Genomic DNA, 22,511 nt, shown 5'->3' with positions numbered 1-22,511 from the left:
GAGTATAAAACATGCTTGAGGACAAGCATGATTCTAAGTTTGGGGTGTGATGACGGGCAAAAATGCATGTCATTATAGGCCTTTTATTTAAAATTATGAGGGCTGTTAAGTAGAATATGCGGCGATTATATTAGGAATTCATGTGAAAACGAGTTTGTGTCCATCGGCATTAAGAATCTCAGCTAACCCACAATTATGGGTTATTATGCGTTCAATTGTTTATTCTTTTAGCAACCGCAGAAAGCAATCGCATGCGCGGAAGTCAGGTATCGCAAAGATGACCGCATGCGGGGAATCTCTCCATCGCAGAAGTAGATGCATACATTCGACGCATGGATGTTGCGGCCATTAACCGCATGTGTCCATCACATAGAAGTTGCGGCTATCGAGCGAATACGATCATCGCATAGAAGTTGCGGCCACAAAGAATAACAATAATAAAAGGGCGATTGCAAGGTTGGTGGAATGCAAGCATGAACGCATACATTGGGATTATCAAAAAGATGATGTTGACATTTCACCTACCATGCCATTAGTAGTAGAGATTTAAGAAAAGGACCATTCACGCCGCGAGTGTCAGATTCAGAGCAAGTTCATTAATGTTGTCGGCGATCAAGCCCTATAAATAGAAGCCGTTAAACAGAACTTCAAATCATCCGGGGTTTTCTGCCTGAGGGCAGATCATCGTGATCCAGACGAAGGCATGAGAAGATAGCTGAGAGTTCTTCATCCATTCCGAGTGACAGGAGCCTTTGCCAGAGTTAGAGCTCGAGAGAGTCTACTCCACCACCCATCCATGGCACCACCGACAACCTTGACACACATCTGATGAAACCAAGACATTGCTTCCATCTGACCCTCCATTTCTCTTCTATCTTTTATTGTATTACATTTTGGCTTAAGGAATTAATACATTTTGTGATCAATGCATTTCTATATTTTCCTTCGATTCCATCTCTATTTTCATTTACTAGCATCCTTTACGTTCATTGCATCACTAAGTAAGACTACTAGAGTATTGCATACTTAATCATGCGGCATATGGTACGAAGCATGTAGCAAACCACCGAAAGGTGTGCCTTGCGCGAGTGTAGTGAGAAAACCTTATTTGCTTAATGTGAAGCTGTAGCAACGCTTGTCTATAAGCAGACACAATGCTTGTCTAGGAGTAAAATCAGTAGCAACTAACTGCCCGGGAGGGTAAGTGGTTGGTCGCATTAAGCAATGTAAGCAACTGTTCACTAGAGATAGGAATAATCTTACGTCAGCCAGGTTTATGCGATTACCTTGTCTTATGAGTGCATCATTCATCATTTAGGCATACTTGGGAGAGTAGACTAAAAACCAAATCTAAGATTCGAGAGAGCGAATTAGATCGCATAAGCAAGAATGGTGAACTTAGGAATAAGCTCTGTTTGCTATTACATAGCGTATTCACCCTTTAAGTAGGATATGGTGGTATGCAGTGGAATATAGAGGCTTAAAAATAGGCTTCTCGACACTATCGCATAGACATCACATGCCTCTACGTCAACTGTGTATAGCATGATCACATATCTTGCGTTGGTTGGGGTTACCCTTGCGGTCAAACTTTGTGTTTCAGTGTCCTCGGCTTTTCATCTATTTTTCCATGCATTTTACTATGTGTTAACAGTTGCGCATCTCTACCTCTCAGTCATACTTCCACCGCTTAATCTATTAGTTAGGAGTAGGAGTAGTTTATAGCTCATAACCCTCATCATTTATTTATTTCTTCACCACAAACACATTATCGCATAACATTTAGCTACAAGTCCCTGAGTTCGACCTCGCATCACCCGAGAAACTTGCGTTCTCGTTATACTTGGCGAGAGTACAAGAAAACTATGACAGGAAAAAGTGGTCATTGCATATATTCCACTCCAACATATGACCACCGATGATCTATGGTACATGAATGAGGTTGGGTACCTTATTCTGGTAACACCATTGGATGTGGCCTACTCTGTAGTTGTTACAAAAAGTTGTAAAGTACTACATACGATGTGATCCTAATTTGTACATATTATGACATAAGGAGTGGGGGTGTCCTATGCAATGAGTTTCCATAAGATCAAGACCAAGAAATAAGTCACTCTTACTTTTTAACGTTGTTTACTGTGTAAGACTGACTATTTCACCTAGATGACCTAGGTAACTCGATCTTAATCCTGAGCTAACTATGAACTCCTATTTATTTGGGATTGCCCTTAGATTTTCATAGTTGAGGGTCTGCTCAATAGCGCCGACTCAATAAAACTCCCATTTCAGGGGTAAAACTGGATAGATAGCTAGGGACATAGGGTGCAAGATGTAGTTCACGCCTACCCGATTAAGGGATAGGAGAAAGATTGTTCTCTCAAGTACTGTATCCAATTCTTGAAGAAGGGGCCCCACCCTCTTACTGGGCCGAGAGAGTTTGGTTTGGTGATGGATTACAAACCAGTTGTTCATTAGAGGATCAGTAGGGACTTGAGGAGTAAGACGTAATCTCGAGTGTAAAACAGATATTTGACCCAGCCTTTATTACGAACAACCTACGAAGGGTCGATTTGCTGATTATGGTTAAATCATGTGGACATAATATATCTACATTGAAGGGAGTGCAACTATGGACTATAGTGGAATGAATCATTGATTAACGAATGGGGATTAATTTGGTCTAATGAGTTTAGCGAATTAATCTCGGATCGTTGGAGCCCATGATTTATTGGTCCGCGAGGTCCCCCTACTAGCTCTAGACTAGCGTGATAAGTTAATTTGAAATGTTCAAATTAGAATTAAGGGAATTAGTAATTATAGGAGATATAATTATATGTTTAATTTTAGAATTAAACGGAATAGGAGATTTTATATATTTAAAGATGATTTAAATATTATCAAACACTGTTATGTGGTTAAAATAATTAACTTACCTTGTATATGAGATTATTTAATTAAGTTTTATTTAATAATTAATTTATGAAATTAATTAAATTTTCGTTTTTAAAATCAAATAGATTTTATAAAATCAAATTTTGATTTTTAGATAAAATTGGAACATCGGTAAACAAAACACACAAAATTGAAAAAGAAGTATTTCCATTATCCATCTTTAAAGTAGCTCACACATATTGCAATATCTTGGCCTTGTCTTCTCCAAGCATGAGCTGCAACCCATGCAACTCTTCTCTTTGCATGTTGATCTGCAATTTAATGAAGAGATTGGAGTGAAAATCGGGCATGCAATCTATAGTGAATTTTAAAGAATATTCGGTTTGAATGGTTCTTCAACAAGGTTGCTGCAGTGAGCTTTTCTCCTTCATCCCTTGATTCAATCTTGTTTTGAGTCCCACAACTCAATCTAGAGCACAAAGAGAATAGTTAGGAAGATCTTGAGGTTGTCTACAACAAGATATGGAGAAGATTGCTGCTGGAGAAGAAGCTTTGAAGAAGTTCTACAAGAGGTATGTCTTGAAACCCATTTCTTCTGCCGAAGCATGCTTTATATTATGCAAAAATTAGTGAATTTGAGTGCTTAGATGATCCTCGTGCTTCCACTACTGTTGATACAATCCTACAATTGGTATCAGATTTAAGCATACTTCGTGTACCCCTGGGAGTGATCTCCCTTCGGAAAGTATTTTTTAGCTTAAATCTAGATTTCGGTGAATAAGAGGAAGTTGTTCAAATATAAGTCTATTATATGATAAATAGATTTCAAGTACCACGTCTCTACATAGTTTACACCGTGAGATTCATATGACGCTTCGTGTGACCCTGGGAGTGACCTCCCGTCAGAGAGGGTTTTGTATGAGTCAATATCAAGGTAAATGGAGGAAGTAGTTCATAGTAAGTGGGTGAAGGATATGTGTCAATATATCCTATAGTCTCCTCCATTAGTCTGAACTGTGAGATTCCTATGTTGGGCCTGCGAGTTTGCTTTAGGCGGCCCTTTGCTAGTCGTTTAGTGACGGCTATCCCCATAGAGGGTTATAACATAGGATTCGGAACAACCCAGGCTTCAGTAAAATGAATAGGGTTTTATAGTTCCTTCTTGGATATTGTCTTCTAGTTTGAAGGCAAGTTCATATCGTTCTATAAGATCTAAAAATGGCAGGTCATATTTACAAGAATTACTAAGTTGTTAGTAAAGATCTTGACCGAAAACGGTAACTAAACGACTATAAGAATAAGAGTTATTCCAGAGATAGTGTTTGGTCAAAATTGTTTGTTTTAGTGAAGGAGTATCTGACTGCCCCATGGTAGCACATATTCTGACTCACTAAAATATCGTTGCAAATCAATAATGGTTATGGGTACATTATTACTTTTCGCTAAAATTTGACTTTGGATTTAGTTACAATTTGCTAATTAGAATTTGTTTGAATTTTATCAGCATGTCGAATTCCAGTATACTCACTTTCGATGTACATAACAGTAAAATCAAATTTACAAATAAATTACTAGCGGTTGATTATACCAACAGAGTTTTAACAGAGAATTGTCCTCTATCTCCAACCTCATCTAAAATTATGAATTATGTAGATGAGGATGCTAAATTCGAACAACAAAATAAATATGATTTATTTGTTATCGAAGCATGTTTAGTAGAAAATGATAAAATCTGGATAGTTGATTCAGGGCTGCAAATCATGTATGTACTATCTTACAGGAAATAAGTTCCTGGAGACAGTTAACAGGAGGTGAAACAATCTTTAAGGTAGAGACCAGGGAGATTGTTTCAGCCAAAGCAGTGGGAGATATAATGTTATTTATTGAAGATAAGTACATTTATTTGAATATTGTATATTATATTCCTTCTATGAAAAGGAATCTAGTATCTGTCTCCTGTTTACTTGAACAAAATTATAAAGTTTATTTTGAAAATGGTGAAGTGTTCATCAATATGGGATATAAATAGATTTGCTCTGTAAAACTAGAAAATAACTTGTGCATGTTAAAACTAACTGAGGACAAAGCTGTTTTAAATATACAGAAGTTTAAAACTGCTGGGACTCATAAGAAAATGAAGATTTCTCCAAATCCCTATCTTTGGCACTTGAGACTGGATCACATAAATCTCAACAGGATTGAGAGATTGGTTAAGAACCGTCTTTTAAACAAGTTGGAAGACATTTCATAACCACCATGTGAGTCTTATCTTGAGGGTAAAATAACAAAAAGATATTTTTCTAGAAAAGGTCTTAAAGCCAAAGAACCCTTACAGCTGATTAACTCATACCTTTGTGGGCCTTTAAATGTTAGAGCAAAAGGAGGGTATGAATATTTCATCAGTTTTATAGATGATTATTCAAGGTATGGGCATATTTACCTAATGCACCAAAAGTCTAAAACTTTTGCAAAGTTCAAAGAGTATAAGGCTGAGGTTGAGAATCAATTAGGTAAAAAGATGAAAACGCTTCGATAGGATCGAGGTGGTGAGTATATGGACATAGAATTCCAGAACTATTTGATAGAACATGGAATTTAGTCTCAATTCACAACCCCTGGCATATTTCAACAGAACGGTGTAGCAGAGAGGAGAAATAGAACCTTGTTCGACATGGTTCGTTCCATGATGAATTACGCTCAGTTACCAAATTCTTTTTAGGGACACGTAGTTGAGACTGTGGTGTATATTTTGAACATAGTTCCCTCAAAAAGTTTTTCTGAAACACCTTATGAGCTCTGGAGAGAACGTAAAGGAAATTTATATCACTTCAGGATTTGAGGTTCTCCAGCACATGTGTTGGTGCAAAATCCTAAAGAGCTGGAACACTGTTCAAAAGTATGCCTATATGTAGGCTACCCAAAAGAAACTAAAGGTGGTTTATTTTATGATCCTCATGAAGATAAAGTGTTTGTATCAACAAATGCAACCTTCCTGGAGGAAGATTATATAAAGAACCATCAACCTCGCAGTAAGCTAGTAATAGAAGAAATGTCTAGAGAAACGACAAATGTATCAACAAGAGTTGTTGATAGAGCAGGTCTATCAACAAGAGTTGTTGATGAAACTGATACTTCACATCCTTCTCAAGAGTTGAGAATGCCTCGTTGTAGTGGAAGGGTTGTTCAACAGCCTAACCGGTACATGGGTTTAATTGAAATTCAATTCATCATACTAGATGATGGTTTAGAGGATCCATTATCTTTTAATCAAGCAATGAACGATGTGGACAAAGACCAATGGATTAAAGCCATGGGCCTTGAAATGGAATCTATGTATTTCAATTATCTCTAGGATCTTGTAGATCAACAAGAAGGGGTAAAACACATCGGTTGCAAATGGATCAACAAGAGAAAATGAGACCAAGCTGGTAAGGTACAGACCTAAAAAGCTAGACTTGTGGCAAAAGGGTTTACCCAAAGAGAGGGGTTAGATTTTGAGGAAACCTTCTCTCCAGTTGACGTGATAAAGTCTATTAGAATACTCTTATCCATAGCCATATTTTATGAAATATGGAAAATGGATGTCAAAACAACTTTTCTGAATGGCTATCTTGAAGAGAGTATCTATATGTCTCAACTAGAAGGGTTTATACAGTAGGGTCAAGAGCAAAACGTTTGCAAGCTTAATCAATTCATTTATGAATTAAAAGAAACTTCTAGATCCTAGAATATGAGATTTGACGTTGCGATCAAATCTTATGGTTTTGAACAAAATGTTGACGAACCCTGTGTATACAAGAAAATCGTCAACAAAACTGTAGCTTTTCTAGTATTGTATGTTGATGATATTCTGTTCATTGGGAATGAGGTAGAATATCTAGCTGACGTTAAGATGGTTGGATTCACAATTCCAAATGAAAGATTTGAGAGAAGCACAGTATGTTCTTGGAATCCAAATAGTTCGGAATCACAAGAACAGAACATTAGCATTATCTCAAGCATCTTATATAAACAAGATGTTGTCTACGTATAAAATGCAAAATTCCAAGAAAGGATCTTTACCTTTCAGGCATGGAATTCACTTGTCTAAGGAGCAGAGTTCTAAGAAACCTCAAGAGGTTGAGGAGATGAATCGAATTCCATATGCATATGCAATTGGGAGTTTGATGTATATAATGTTGTGTACTCGTCCCGATATATGCTATGTCGTATGAATTGTCAGCAGATTTCAGCCCAATCCTGGTCATGACCATTGGACTGTTGTTAAAAACATTCTCAAGTATCTTCGGAGAACGAGAGATTATATGCTCGTATATGGTCCTAAGGATATGATCCTTATTGGATACACTAATTCTAACTTTCAGACCGATGTTGATTCGAGAAAATAAACTTCGGGTCCAGTATTCACTCTTAATGGAGGAGCAGTTGTGTGGAGGAGCCTCAAGTAGAGTTGTATTGCGGACTCCATAATGGAAGTTGAGTATGTTGCTGTAAGCGAATTAGAAAAAGAAATATAGTTGATCCATTTACGAAGGCCCTCTCGGCTAAAGTGTTCGAGGATCACCTAGTAGGACTAGGTCTACGTGTTTTGTATCACTGGGACAAGTGGGAAAATTTATGGGTATTGTGATGCCCTAGTTTATTGTATTTGTACATTTTATTCTCTCCATGTAAACTCACATTGTATATATTTGTGTATATTGATCCACTAGAGTTTTAGTCCAAGTGGGAGTATTGTAAAATGATAAAACATTTTCTATAATCAATATACTTGTTATTGATCTCATAAATAGTAAGAAAGTCTAAATCCAACAAACTAAGACTCATGACTATTGTATGAGTACTTGAACTTTATGTGGAGGCATAAGAGTGGATCGGGTTCGAGTAAATAGTCAAAATGATCATATGAATGAGGTTGGGTACCTTATTTTGGTCGCACCATTGGATGCGGCCTACTCTCTACTTGTTACAAAGAGTTGTAAAGTGCTACGTACGATGTGATCCTAATTCGTACATGTTATGACATGAGGAGTGGGGGCATACTATGCAATAAGTTTTCATAAAATCAGGACCATGAAATAAGTCACTCTTACTTTATAACATTATTTACTGTTTAGAACTGACTATTTCACCTAGAAGACCTTGGTAACTCGATCTTAATCCTGAGCTAACTATGAACTTCTATTTATTCAGGATTGCCCTTAGATTTGCATAGTTGAGGGTTGGCTTAACAACTCCGGCTCAATAAGACTCCCATTTCAAGGGTAAGACCGGATAAATAGCTGGGGACATAGGGTGTAAGATCTTCACGCCTACCCGATTAAAGGATAGAAGAAAGGTTGTTCTCTCAAGTACTGAATCTAGGTCTTGAACAAGGGGCTCCACCCTCTCACTTGGCTGAGAGAGTTCGGTTTAGTGATTGGATCACAAACCAGTTGTTCATTAGAGGATTAGTAGGGACTTGAGGAATAAAACGTAATCTCGGCGATAAAACAGATATTTGACCCAATCATTATTACGAACAACCTGCAAAGGGTCGACTTGCTGATTATGGTTAAATCATGTGGACATAATATATCTACAGTGAGGGGAGTGCAACTATGGGCTATAGTGGAATGACCCATTGGTTAACGAATGGGGATTAATTTAATCTAATAAGTTTAGCCACTTAATCTCGGATCGTTGGAGCCCATGATCTGTTTGTCTGCGAGGTCCCCCTACTAGCTCGTAACGGACTAGCTCTAGAATAGTGTGATAAGTTAATTTGAAATGTTCAAATAAATTAAGGGGAATTAGTAATTATATGAGATATAATTATATGTTTAATTTTAGAATTAAACGAAATAGGAGATTTGTTTATTTAAATATGATTTAAATATATATATAGATGGATATGTGTTTAAATTAAGTTAATATTTGATATTAAATTAATTAAGCTTTATTTAATAAATAATTAATGAAATTAATGAAATTTTCATTTTTAAAATCAAAATAGATTTTATAAAATCAAATTTTGATTTTTAGATAAAATTGGAAAATTGGTAAAGAAAACACATGAAATGGAAAAAGAAGTTTTTCCATTATCCATCTTTGAACTAGCTCACACATATTGCAATATCTTTGCCTTGTCTTCTCGAAGCATGAGTCATGCAACTCTTCTCTTTGCATGTTTTATCTGCAATATAATGAAGATATTGGAGTGTAAATTGGGCATGCAATCTATAGTGAATTTTAGAGAAAATTCGATTTGAAGAATGGTTCTTCAACATGGTTGCTGCAGTGAGCTTTTCTCCTTTATCCCTTGATTCAAACTTGTTTTGAGTCCCACAGCTCAATCTAGAGCACCAAGAGAATAGTGGAGAAGATCTTGAGGTGGTCTACAACAAGATATGGAGAAGATTGTTGTTGGAGAAGGAGCTTTGAAGAAGTTCTATAAGAGGTTTGTCTTAAAACCCATTTTTTCTGTAGAAACATGATTTATATTATGCCAAAATTAGTGAATTTGAGTGCTTAGATGATCCTTGTGCTTCCGCTAATGTCGATACAATCCTACAATTGGTATCAGATTTAAGCGTACTTCGTGTCACCCTAGGAGTGACCTCCCTTCAGAAAGGATTGTTTAGCTTAAATCTAGATTTCGGTGAATAAGAGGAAGTTGTTCAAATATATTTTGTGTCCATTTCAACCAAGCAACAGTGTGATAACCCTTCACAGATTGGTTGTAAGTACAGTCGAGCCAATTTACCATTATGCCCCTATAGTTACATCTAACTCCTTAAGTATCACTGATCCTTCTAACGAACATAAGTCATAGTCTTACTATGACTTGTTGGGTTTTATGTCCTAAAACTCACAGTTTCTAAAATGATAAACAGTTTCTATAATCAATCTACTTATTATTGATTACATAAATTGAATGAAAGTCTAAATCCAATAAACTAAGATTCTAGCACGAGTATTTGAACTTTATGTAGAGACATAAGAGTGGATCAGGTTTGAGTAGATAGTCCAAATGATCTATTGTACATGAATAAGATTGGGTACCTTATTCTGGTAACACCATTGGATGCGGCCTACTCTGTAGCTATTACAAAGAGTTGTAAAGTGCTACATATGATGTGATCCTAATTCGTACATGTTATGTCATGAGAAGTGGGGTAGTCCTATGCAATGAGTTTGCATAAGATCGGACCAAGAAATAAGTCACTCTTACTTTATAACATTGTTTACTGTATAAGAGTGACTATTTCACCTAGATGACCCAGGTAACTTGATCTTAATCTTGAGCTAACTATGAACTCCTATTTATTCGGGATTACCCTTAGATTTGCATAGGTGAGGGTTGGCTCAACAACGCCGACTCAATAAGACTTCCATTTCAGCGGTAAAACCTAATAGATAGCTGGGGACATAGGGTACAAGACGGAGTTCACGCCTACCCGATTTAGGGATAGGAGAAAGGTTGTTCTCTCAAGCACTAATTCCAGGTCTTGAACAAGGGACCCCACCCTCTCATTGGACTGAGAGTGTTTTGTTTTGTGATTGGATCACAAACAAGTTGTTCATTAAAGGATCAGTAGGGACTTGGGAAATAAGACGTAATCTCGGGGGTAAAATAAATATTTGACCCAACCATTATTACGAACAACCTGCGAAGGGTCGACTTGCTGTTTATGGTTATATCATGTGAACATAATATATCTACAGTGAGAGGAGTGCAACTATGGGCTTTAGTGTAGTGACCCATTAGTTGACGAGTGGGCATATTTAAATATATAAAGATGGATATGTGTTAAAATTAATTTAATATTTGATATTAAATTAATTAAGTTTTATTTAATAATTAATTTATGAAATTAATTCATTTTTCATTTTTTAAATCAAAATAGATTTTATAAAATCATTTTTGATTTTATAATAAAATTGAAAAAGTGGAAACCAAAATCACAAAATGGAAAAAGCTGTTTTTCCATTATCCATTTCCTTAGTTGCTCACACGTGAAGCATTTTCTTTGCCTTGTCTTCTCCAAGCATGAGCTGAAACGAATGCAAGTCTCTCCTTTGCATGTTAATCTGCAATATAATGAAGAGATTGGAGTGAAAATTAGGCATGCAATTAGAGAAAATTTGGTTTGAAGAAAGAGTTCTTCAACTAGTTTTTTGCAGTGAGCATTTCTCTTTCATCCCTTGATTCACGCTTGTTTTGAGTCCCACAACTCAATATAGAGCACCAAAAGAATAGTGGGGAAGATCTTGTGGTGGTCTACAACAAGATTTGGAGAAGATAGAAGCTAGAGAAGAAGCTTTGAAGAAGTTCGACAAGAGCTATGTCTTGAAACTTATTTACAGCAAGAGCAAGTTTTATATTTTGCAAAAATAAGTGAATTTTATTGCTTAGATGAACTTTGTGCTTCCGTTGTTGCTGAAACGGTCCTACAATTGGTATCAAAGCATCAAATAAGCATTCAATTCGATTTAATTTTGGTTTGGTTGGTGCTTTATATGAGAAATATGAAACTGATGCACGGATATAGTTTTCTGAGATTTGGTTTTTTAATTCTCTTTAATTTCTCTTTTAAATGTGTAATTGACTCTTTGTTTGATGAGATTTTATGTGTTAGCAAGAGTCTGTAATTTATTTTGAGTCATTAGAGTCGAAATTAAGATGTAATTGGAAAATGAAATGAAGGAGGCAGAGCTGCTCTTCAAGTTTTTTAGCTTCTGCTCAAAATCGTTGTTGAGGTTCAGTTGCTAAGCAATTGTCTAGCTTCAGGCGCTACACAATGTGAAGAAAAGCTAGATGATCGTATAGCAATGGGAGTTGGTCATTGTGATGTTGAACACTAGACAATCATGTACCTGCGGGATCTAAACCATGCGTTCAATTTGCTATACGATAACACTAAGTTATCGTTTAGCTTTGGCGTGGGAACCAAACGATATGTTGAATTTACTATAGGATGGTACTACATGATCGTTTAGCTAGATGTGTGCTAAGCGATGCGATGAAGTGCTATGCAATAGTGTTGAGCGATCGTTTAGATGAAGAGCTAAGCGATCATGTAGATGAAATGCCAATCGATGCGATGATGTTCTATATGATGGAGCTAAGCGATCGTTTAGCTATGGCAGATACTAAACGATGATATGAAGCACTAGATGATGATGTTAAGCGATTGTTTAGTTCTATGCGATAGCTAAGCGATGGAGATGAGAGATCGTGTAGTTCTATACGATAGAACTAAGCGATCGTGTACCTTCGGCAGACACTAAGCGATTGTGTAGTTCTATTCAATGGAGCTAAACAATCGTTTAGTGGAGGTAACCACTAAACGATCATGTAGTCTTTCACAACACAAGGCGATGGAACTAGACGATTGCCTTCGGCGCTACACCATCGGCCTATGCAAAACTTTGAGGTTAGACCGAGTGCAGTCGGTTCGACCAGTTATTTTCAAGGTCCAATATGGTTCAGCCTCAAAGTACTTTTTGCTTGTCCGGTTCAGATTCATCCAGTCTGGTTCAAGGTGCTTGGGTTCGGTTTGGAGTGGTTCGAGCAGTTCAAAGACGATTTTGAAGTTGATTTGTAATAGTTAGGCTTCTGTTTGCTTGTTTTTGCCAAAATTAAAAGCATATCAGTCGGTGTTTAATTATTTATGCATTTAATGTATGTTATAATTAAATAAATCTTGTATGTGCATATAGTATGTTATTTAAATTTAAAATCCCACCATAGGACGCATGTTACATGCATTGAAAGTATGTTATAATTGTTATAATATATATTATGTATGTTAGAGTTTCTTGTATTTAATATAAATGTTATATTAAATGTTGAATGCCTTATGTATGTAATAGATGTTTAGCATGTCTAAAGTTTTATAAGTTGTTATAAATGTGGGTTCCACATTTAAAATCCATAATCAACAGCTACATGCTTATGTAGGTTGACCACCGATTTTAATTGTTAAAACATATAAAATCTAGGTTACAAACTCAATCAGTATATAATCCTGCCTAAGACTAGGGGTACATAAGTTGACAGTTTACGGAATACCTCCTACCTGGGGATTATGGCCGAATTACTGAGCATTGGTAATCAATGTTATGAGCATGCGTGAGTGATGTGAGGTAATGAAATGGTTTATCACCTAGACATCATAGGTTAAAATCCAATTATAAGAGTTATTCTTGAATAAACCACATAGACTTAGGGTTGTTTTATTAGCTGAAAAGAACCAAGTATAAATCTATCCAAATAGAACGCTCCAGTGGCAGTTTAATAACTTCTATATGATAGAGTTATTAGAAAACTTTAGTGGGAGATTAATAACATATACGATACTTTATTTTTAGCTTCCACGTCTCTAAGAGTTCACAATCCAGATTTAAGCAGTACTTCGTGTCACCCTAGAAATGGCCTCCCTTCGGAAAGGATTTTTTTAAATTAAATCTAGATTTCAGTGAATAAAAGGAAGTTGTTCAAATATAAGTCTATTATACAATAAATAGATTTCAACTACCATGTCTTCACATAGTTTACACTGTGAGATTCATATGACGCTTCGTGTCACCCTGGGAGTGACGTCCCTTCGGAGAGTGTTTTGTATGAGTCAATATCAAGGTAAACAGAGGAAGTAATTCATAGTAAGTGGGTGAAGGATATGTGTCAATATATACTATGGTCTCCTCCATTAGTCTGAACCATGAGATTCCTATGTTACGCTTGCTGGTAAGCTTTAAGCGGCCCTTTGCTTGTCGTTTAGTGAGGGCTATCCCCACAGAGGGTTGTAGCATAGGGTTCAGAACAACCCAAGCTTCAATAAAATGAATAGGGTCTTATAGTTTCGTCTTCAATTCCGGAGGCAAGTTCATATCGTCCTATAAAATCTAAAAATGGTGGGTTACACTTACAAGAATTACTAAGTTGTTAGTAAAGATCTTGACCAAAAATTGATAACTAAACGACTACAGGAATAAGAGTTATTCAGGGGATAGTGTTTGGTCAAAATTTTTTATTTTAGTGAGTATCTGACTGCCTCACGATAGCATGTATTATGATTCACTAAAGTATCGTTGCAAATAAGTAATGGTTATGGGTACATTATTACTTTTTGCTAAAACTTGATTTTGGATTTAGTAACAATTTGCTAACTAGAATTTGTTTTAATTTTATCAAGATGTCGAATTCTAGAATACTCACTTCCGATATTATTAACAGTAAAATCAAATCAAGAAACAAATTACTAGCGGTTGATTACACCAAAAGAGTTTTATCAGAGGATTATCCTCTATCTCCCAACTCACCTGAAATTATGAATTATGTAGATGCGAATGCAGAATTTGAACAGCAAGAAATATTATTTACTTGTTATCGAAGCATGTTTAGTGGAAAACGATAAAATCTAGATAATTGATTCAGGTGCCGCTAATTATGTATGTACTATCTCACAGGAAACAAGTTCCTGGAGACAGTTGACCGAAGGTGAATCAATATTTAAAGTAAGGACTGGGGAGATTGTTTCAGCCAAAGAAGTGAGAGATATGAAGTTATTTATAGGAGATAATTACATTTATTTGAAAAATGTATTTATATTCATTCTATGAAAAAGAATCTAATTTATGTCTCTTGTTTACTAGAAAATAATTATAAAGTTTATTTCAAAAATGGTGAAGTGTTCATCAAAATAGGAAATAAACAGACTTTTTTTGCAAAATTAGAAAATAACTTGTACATGTTAAAACCAACTGAGGTCAGAGTTATTTTGAATATAGAGATGTTTAAAACTGCTGGGACTCATAAGAAGAGGAAGATTTCTCCAAATGCTTATCTTTGGTACTTGAGACTGGGTCACATAAATCTCAATAGGATTGAGAGATTGGTTAAGAACGGTCTTTTAAATAAGTTAGAAGATAGTTCATTACCAGCATGTGAGTCTTGTAAGTCAACCTGAAGGGGTAAAACCCATCGGTTGAAAATGGATCTACAAGAGAAAACGAGACCAAGCTGGTAAGGTACAGACCTACAAAGCTAGACTCTGTCTCTTATACACATCTAGATGTGTATAAGAGACAGGGTACAGACCTACAAAGCTAGACTAATGGCAAAAGGGTTTATCCAAAGAGAGGGGTGAAGAAACTTTCTCTCCAGTTGCCATGATAAAATCTATTAGAATACTCTTGTCCATAGCCACATTTTATGATTATGAAATATGGAAAATAGATGTCAAGACAACTTTTCTGAATGGCTATCTTGAAGAGAGTATCTATATGACTCAACCAGGATGGTTCATACAGCAAGGTCAACAGTAAAACGTTTGCAAGCATAATCGATCAATTTATGGATTAAAACAAGCATCTAGATCTTGGAATATGAGATTTGACGCTGCGATCAAATCTTATGACTTTGAACAAAATGTTGATGAACCATGTGTATACAAGAAGATCGTCAACAAAACTATCGCTTTTTTGGTGTTGTATGTTGATGATATTCTACTCATTGGAATGAGGTAGAATATCTAGTTGACGTTAAGAGATGGCTTCACAATTCTAAATGAAAGATTTGGGAGAAGTACAGTATGTTCTTGGAATCCAAACAGTTCGGAATCGGAAGAACAGAACATTAGCATTATCTCAAGCATCTTATATAGACAAGATGTTGTTTAGGTATAAAATTCAAAATTCGAAGAAAGGATCTTTACCTTTCAAGCATGGAATTCACCTATCAAAGGAACAAAGTCCTAAGACACCTCAAGAGGTTGAAGAGATGAGTCAAATTCCATATGCATCTGCAGTTGGAAATTTGATGTATGCAATACTGTGTACTCATCCCGACATATGCTAAGACATAGGAATTGTCAGCAGATTTCAGTCCAATCCTGGTCATAACCATTGGACTGGTGTTAAAAATATTCTCAAATATCTTCGGAGAACGAGAGATTATATGCTCGTGTACTAAGGATCTGATCCTTACTTGATACAGTGATTCTAACTTTCAGACCGATATTGATTCGAGGAAATCAACTTCGGGGTCAGTATTCACTCTAAATGGAGGAGCAGTATTGTGGAGAAGCATCAAGCAGAGTTGTTTTGCAGACTCCACAATGGAAGCTGAGTATGTAGTTCAAGTGAAGCAACAAAAGAAGTAGTATGGCTCAGAAAGTTCTTGACAAATCTGGAAGTAGTTCCTAATATGCACCTATCTGTCACTCTCTATTGTGACAATAGTGAAGTAGTTGCAAATACAATGTAACCCCGAAGCCATATACGAGAAAAGCATATTGAACAAAAGTATCATCTCATCAGAGAGATTGTACACAGAAGGGACATAATCGTCACCCAGATTGCTTCCCAAGACAACTTAGCTAATCCATTTACAAAGGTCTACGAGCGTCACCTATTAGGACTAGTCTACGAGTTTTGTAATACTAGGGCAAGTGGGAGAATTTATGGGTATTGTAATGACCTAGTTTATTGTATTTGTATATTTCATTCTTTCCATGGAAACTCAAAATTGTATATATTTTTATATATTGACCCACTTGAACTTTATGCGGAGACATAAGAGTGGATCAGATTCAAGAAAATAGTCAAAATGATCTCTGGTACATGAATAAGGTTAGGTACCTTATTCTAGTAACATCATTGGATGCAGCCTACTCTGTAATTGTTACAAAGAGTTGTAAATTTCTACATACGATGTGATCCTAATTCGCACATGTTATGACATGAGGAGTGGGGGCGTCCTATGCCATGAGTTTGCATAAGATCAAGACAAAGAAATAACTCACTCTTACTTTATAACGTTGTTTTCTATATACACCGACTATTTCACCTAGATGACCTAGGTAACTCGATCTTAATCCTGAGCTAACTATGAACTCCTGTTTATTCGAGATTGCCCATAGATTTGCATAGGTGAGGGTTGGCTCAACAGCGCAAGCTCAATAAGACTCTCATTTCAGCGGTAAGACCGGATAGATAGCTGAGACCCAGGGTGTAAGACGAAGTTCACACCTACCCGATCTAGGGATAGGAGAAAGGTTGTTCTCTCAAATACTAAATCTAGGTCTTGAACAAGGGGCCCCACCCTCTCACTGGGCTGAGAGAGTTTAGTTTAGTGATTGGATTACAAACTAGTTATTCATTAGAGGATCAGTAGGGACTTGAGGAATAAGACGTAATCTTGGGGGTAAAACAGATATGTGACTCAGCCGTTATTACGAACAACATGTGAAGGGTCTACTTGCTGATTATGGTTAAATCATGTGGACATAATATATCGACAGTGAGGATAGTGCAACTATGGGCTTTAGTGGAGTGACCCATTAGTTAATGAATGAGGATTAATCTGGTCTAATGAGTTTAGCCCATTAATCTCACACTAGAAGAAATTCGGGCTTTAATATCGATTGGAAAAAGTGAAATCGGATGTATAATGATGATTTTAAAAAAAAAAAGATCTTTAATGTCGGTTTTAAACTGACATTGAAGATGGGCTTTAATGTCGGTTTAAAACCGACATTAAAGGTGTAATGTTTTTTTTTCCTTATTTTATTAAATGATATATCCCTAATTTATCGCGTCCTTCTTTGCCCAAACCCTATCTCTTTGACGCACCATTCACCATTTTTCCCTCACCGGATCTCCTTCACCTTTCTTTGCTCGCCGTCGATCTTCTTCACCTTTCTTCGCTCATCGTCGATCTCCTTCACCTTTCTTCACTCGCTGTCGCTCGTTCTTCACCTTTCTTCGCTCGCCGTCGATCTTCTTCCAGTGTCCATCACACGTTGTTGATTTAATTCTCTTCTGTGTCCGTGAGAGAAGTAAGAATACATATATTGATGCTTCTTAATTTTTTTGGTTCTTTATCCCCAAATTTTCGAGTTTTTTTCTTTATCCCTCCCAAACGTTTGTGGATTTTTATGTACTTTTTTGCTGACTGATTATGGCATATGATTCCTGTTGCAAGTTCATCTGACTTCTTTTTCCCCTTCCACCCTTTTCTCAAAATGTATAATTGTCTATATTCAGTCTCTTTTTTTGTCAGACATCTTTTGTTTGTACTTCAGCTTTCCTGAAATTTTATCATTTTATATCTTCTCTTAAGAAAATTAGCTTGTCAATTTAAGGCACATCATACAAGTCGTGGTATTCAGTTTGAAACTACCTGTTTTAGTTTTGAAATATTTAGCCATTCAACCTCAGACTTCATTAGACGGTGCATTGTTAAACAAACAATAGTGTCATGAATCACGATAAATGAAAGAAAGGCTGAACAAATGTTCTAAAAATAGTCGAACCAAGAACACCAATGTGTTATGCATGTTTATGTTGCTTTCTTCAAGGCATTGTATTTTCAACATAAGTTGAAATTTACACCTCAAACAACGAGAATCTGATGCTAAGTTTAGAACTGAGTGCAATTTCTTTTAATATTTTTCAATGGGTTTTCTTTTTCTTTTGTGCTAATCAATGATGCTTGCTTCCATGTTATTGTGAGGAACGTATACTCCGGGGCCACTAGGAATAATTTTTCATGGATAAGTGATCTTTGGGTTCGGTATTTGCTTGTTCTGAAACGTGCGCGTGCTTCCGAAGGTAAAATTGTTTCTGTAAGTATAGACAACCACACCTTTTCTCTGTAAGTATTGGTTTTTTTTTTTTTTTTAATGAAACTCTAAGTATTGAATTTTTTTTATGAAATTGAAAGTATAGAAACTGTAAGACAATATGTGGATCAAAATTTTGTTATTTTGGATTTCAGTATAGATATTGAGAATAGAGACAATCACTGATGGTGTTACTCGTGAATGCAAAGATTAAATGTACTAAACTATTTCATAGTAAGTTTCTTTTGGAAACTAGTTGAATTAGAATTTTTTAGCTAACTCATTTGAGCAATAATGAAATTATTTTGAGTGAAGTTTTTCATTTGTTAGGTTCAAGTTTGATGTGTAAGGCTTTTGATTCTTGGGGATTTGGAAGGAAGATATGAAGATTGCATTGGACATGTTTTAAGAAGGTTGAAAAGTGGATAAGATGCACCCAACAAAAAAAGGACTTCATAACAACATTAATAACAAGTACAAGGTAATATTTATAAGATGCTTATCTTAAAAGTCTATTTGTTCTAAAGTCTTGGATTAGATTTAGTGTTGGAATGCTATGACTATCCTTCCATTAATTGGACTCATGCATATTCACTTTAATCTTCATTGCCATTGCTAGTTTATTCATGTGTTCTCCGGTCGTTTTCGGTTGGTTTCCATTAGCGCGTGGGCTTTCTTGAAGTGTTCTTTGTTCTCTCCATACATTTTTCGTAACTCTATCAGTTCAGAGGTTTGAAAGTTGTTCTCCTCGCATGTTCGTTCTAGATCTATTCATGTTTTACTTGCTTTTTTTCTCTGTTAGATTATGGGAAGATTTTTTCACAATTTGATGTTAGTAGTGATTCAGTTACCTATGATGCTAATCACAAAGAAGAGGCTCTTCCTCAACATTTGTGCCTTGCAAAATAAAAGAGATCATGAAATCCTCATATAAGGTCAGAGAAAGAATGGAATTCCTATTTATACTTATCTCTGCCAGGGTTGTCAATACTGTTTATAAATATTTATAAATACCCGATTGGAAAGCTGAGGGTACAGCCAGTAGGCATTATTGTATTTGCTGCTGTCATGGCTACACTAGGTATCTCTTGTTTTGTAAACCAATTTGAAAGTGCATTGATTTTCTCATTCAGTGATTTGAACCATGATCGAGGAGTAGGAAAGTCTAGTAATTCTATTGCCTATCTACCTAATATTTCTGCTAGAAATGAAGGCCCCTTTCTCAATTATAACAAGTGAAAAGATTGACATCCACTATTGATGGTTATTACATCGATGTCTTGTAACTAGCAAAGACCATGTCTCCAATTTTCTATTCATATTTGTATTCTAGGATCTTTAATTGTTGGATCAACTTGGTTACGTCAAAATTTCATATTACTTTTATTGGTAGCAAAGCATGATTATATATGATTTGGGTTCCTTTAACAATGCAGAGTAGCTAAACTGTTTGGATTTCTTATTTAAGCTTTCAGGTATTGCTTCAACTAGTAGAACAACTAATTCAAGATAAACCATTTGAAAGTCTATGGTCAGAACAATTAATCTGGTTGCGTGTAATTATGACCTTTTCCATAGTAGAAAAACTTGCCCTCTGGTTATACTGCAAAAACTCAAGAAATGATCTTTTGGATTCATTGCTGAGTGAAAACAAGTTTCAAATGATTAATCTGTTGTATATTAATATGAAGAAAGATGGGTTAATTCCTAATGTCTTTACATATAATATACTTTTGAAGGCATTGTGCAAGAATGACCGTGTTGATGCTGCACACAAGCTGTTTGTCGAAATGTCAAGTAACGGCTGCCCACCTTACGTGGTTAACTATACGACTATGGTGTCTTCACTGTGTAAAGCAGGTAAGATTGATGATGCTAGAGAGCTAGCGGGAAGATTTAATGGAAATGTCTAGATAGAATCCTTCAACATAATTCAAATGTTTAGAACTATGTGAAACGCTATCGTGCCTAGTGGAGATGACATTTAGTTTAATTAGGGCATTTAGTCTTTAATTAATAGTTGGATCTTGTCTACTGATTTATTGTTGGATGTTTAGATTTTGTTATTGCTGCATAGAAATACATGTTGGATTTGTGATATGTTTCCATTTGTTAGGTATTTTATTCATTGTTAACTTTTCTTCAAGTATTTATAGAAAGAGTCTAACTCTAAGGAAGAGTTCTCCTTTCTTATGCTAACTACTTTTGTTTGTTGGCTTTTGAAATCACTTCTTTCTGTAGATTTTGTGGTTTATTGAGACATTTGTTTTGATCGATGGAATTCAGAACTTTCCTAAGTTTTTGTTTTTTGGCTTAAAAGATCAAATGCCCATGTGACAACTTTTGATATTTAAAGTGAAGTGAGTAATCAAATTTGAGTTTTTATAAAACATTGTTGTTTATGCTTGAATGTCTGAAGAAACCTACAAGGAGAGTTTTTGTAAATCATTGTTATACTTTTTGTGACTAATTTTGAGATTTAAAGTACATTGTGAGCTAAATTTGCTTATTGATGTATGTGTTCTTGAATATTCATTTTTTAGGAATTCTGATAGTTTTATTTAGAACAAGTGGTTGTGGAATATTATTGGGAGTGTGTTTCTTTGAACAGGTTCAAGGTAAATTTTTGGTTTTGTTGTGGTAACATCATTATGCTGCCAAAAATTTTCCATCATCTTTGTAGCTTATATCTAGGTAACCAAGCTTCTCTTCTTCAAGATCTTGAAAAAGAAGATTCTCTCATCCATTGATATCATCTCTTGAGATCTATCTATTTTTCTTGGAAGAATATGTTTAAATTGGCTATTTCCTTTTTTTTTTTTCCTTCTCGTGTATGAGCTAAGAAAGAAAGATTACTAAAATAATGTCATCTTTTGTTGTTTCTTCTTCAATATTTAAGACACCTTTGGAAGAGACATGGAAGGCATTGTCATCGTTCGCATGTCTCCGCCACATGCGTTGCCAGGTTCGTTCTACTCTATACTTTTAATGATGTTGTTTGTGTGTTTTTTAGGTGTTTGGAAAGGGTGGGGAGGAGATAGATTTATTGCAACAACAAGGGATTCACGTAAAAATTGTTCCTGGTAAGTCCATTTTTGAATGCTTGCAGTTTTAAGGACAGTTAATAAGTTTTTTCAAGTGACTCTATGATATGAAAATTCCTATTTGAGAAGTTATAGTGTGTTTATTTCTCTTTGGACCATATTGGATTAGAATGTAACACCCGTTTATGACTCATGGACGAGAATTGCAACTTCTTACTATATTCCACTATTGCAAGAATGTATAGATAGGAATTTAGCTGCAGAAGCGAAAATTAACCATGGACAAATCGTTAAGTTCACGTATATAGGAAGGATTATATGCATGTTGGAGTGATAATGTTTTGGGGATACCAGTTACAGTTAAGTTCTACGTTTTGCTATATATCTACTTTAATAATACTTCTTTGCCCAATGTTAGCTTTCTTTTAGTTTTCAGGGAAAAAAAAAAAAGAATCTACGTTTTGCTATATATCTACTTTAATAATACTTCTTTGCCCAATGTTAGCTTTCTTTTAGTTTTCAGGGAAAAAAAAAAAAGAATCTACGTTTTGCTATATATCTATTTTAATAATATGCATTTTGTTTCATTTTGAACGTTGAATTTTGTTTTAGATGAATATGGCGCACTGAGAATATGTTGGCAATTCGATATGAACATGGCCTATGGACCTTGCCATGGAATGACCAGAATGCCTCGGTGTGAGCGTGCCTGTAATCTTAGTCTGAACCCTCCAAAAGACATTGAGACACTTTTAAAGGCTGGAAAAGTGCAGTTGGAGTGCTTGTAGGATTCTCGAGTTTAAACTACTCATCTTGATGTGTTATTTTTGTTTAATGTATGAAGTGCATGCTGTACTTTTGGACAAAATGTTCAGCCCCTAGCTGAAACGATAATCACTATTCATGTAATGTGAATGGGCTAGAAATAGAATGTTTGCTGATGACAGCTTCCTTGGTTGTTTAC

The 22,511-nt window shown here is 35.6% G+C and overlaps 1 long non-coding RNA gene across 1 annotated transcript; it reads left to right on the top strand.

Annotated features, from left to right (window-relative positions):
- The first annotated feature begins 20,240 nt into the window (after positions 1 to 20,240).
- Positions 20,241 to 22,304, top strand: LOC120077041. Its single transcript, XR_005481722.1, has 3 exons — positions 20,241 to 20,363; positions 21,403 to 21,586; positions 22,160 to 22,304. It is a non-coding gene; the product is annotated as an uncharacterized LOC120077041 (long non-coding RNA).
- The last annotated feature ends 207 nt before the right edge of the window (positions 22,305 to 22,511 follow it).

Source organism: Benincasa hispida, chromosome 5, assembly GCF_009727055.1.
Source record: "Benincasa hispida cultivar B227 chromosome 5, ASM972705v1, whole genome shotgun sequence".
Classification (NCBI taxonomy): domain Eukaryota; kingdom Viridiplantae; phylum Streptophyta; class Magnoliopsida; order Cucurbitales; family Cucurbitaceae; genus Benincasa; species Benincasa hispida.
Note: the sequence above shows the minus strand (reverse complement) of the source record. Positions and strands in the feature narration are given on the sequence as shown.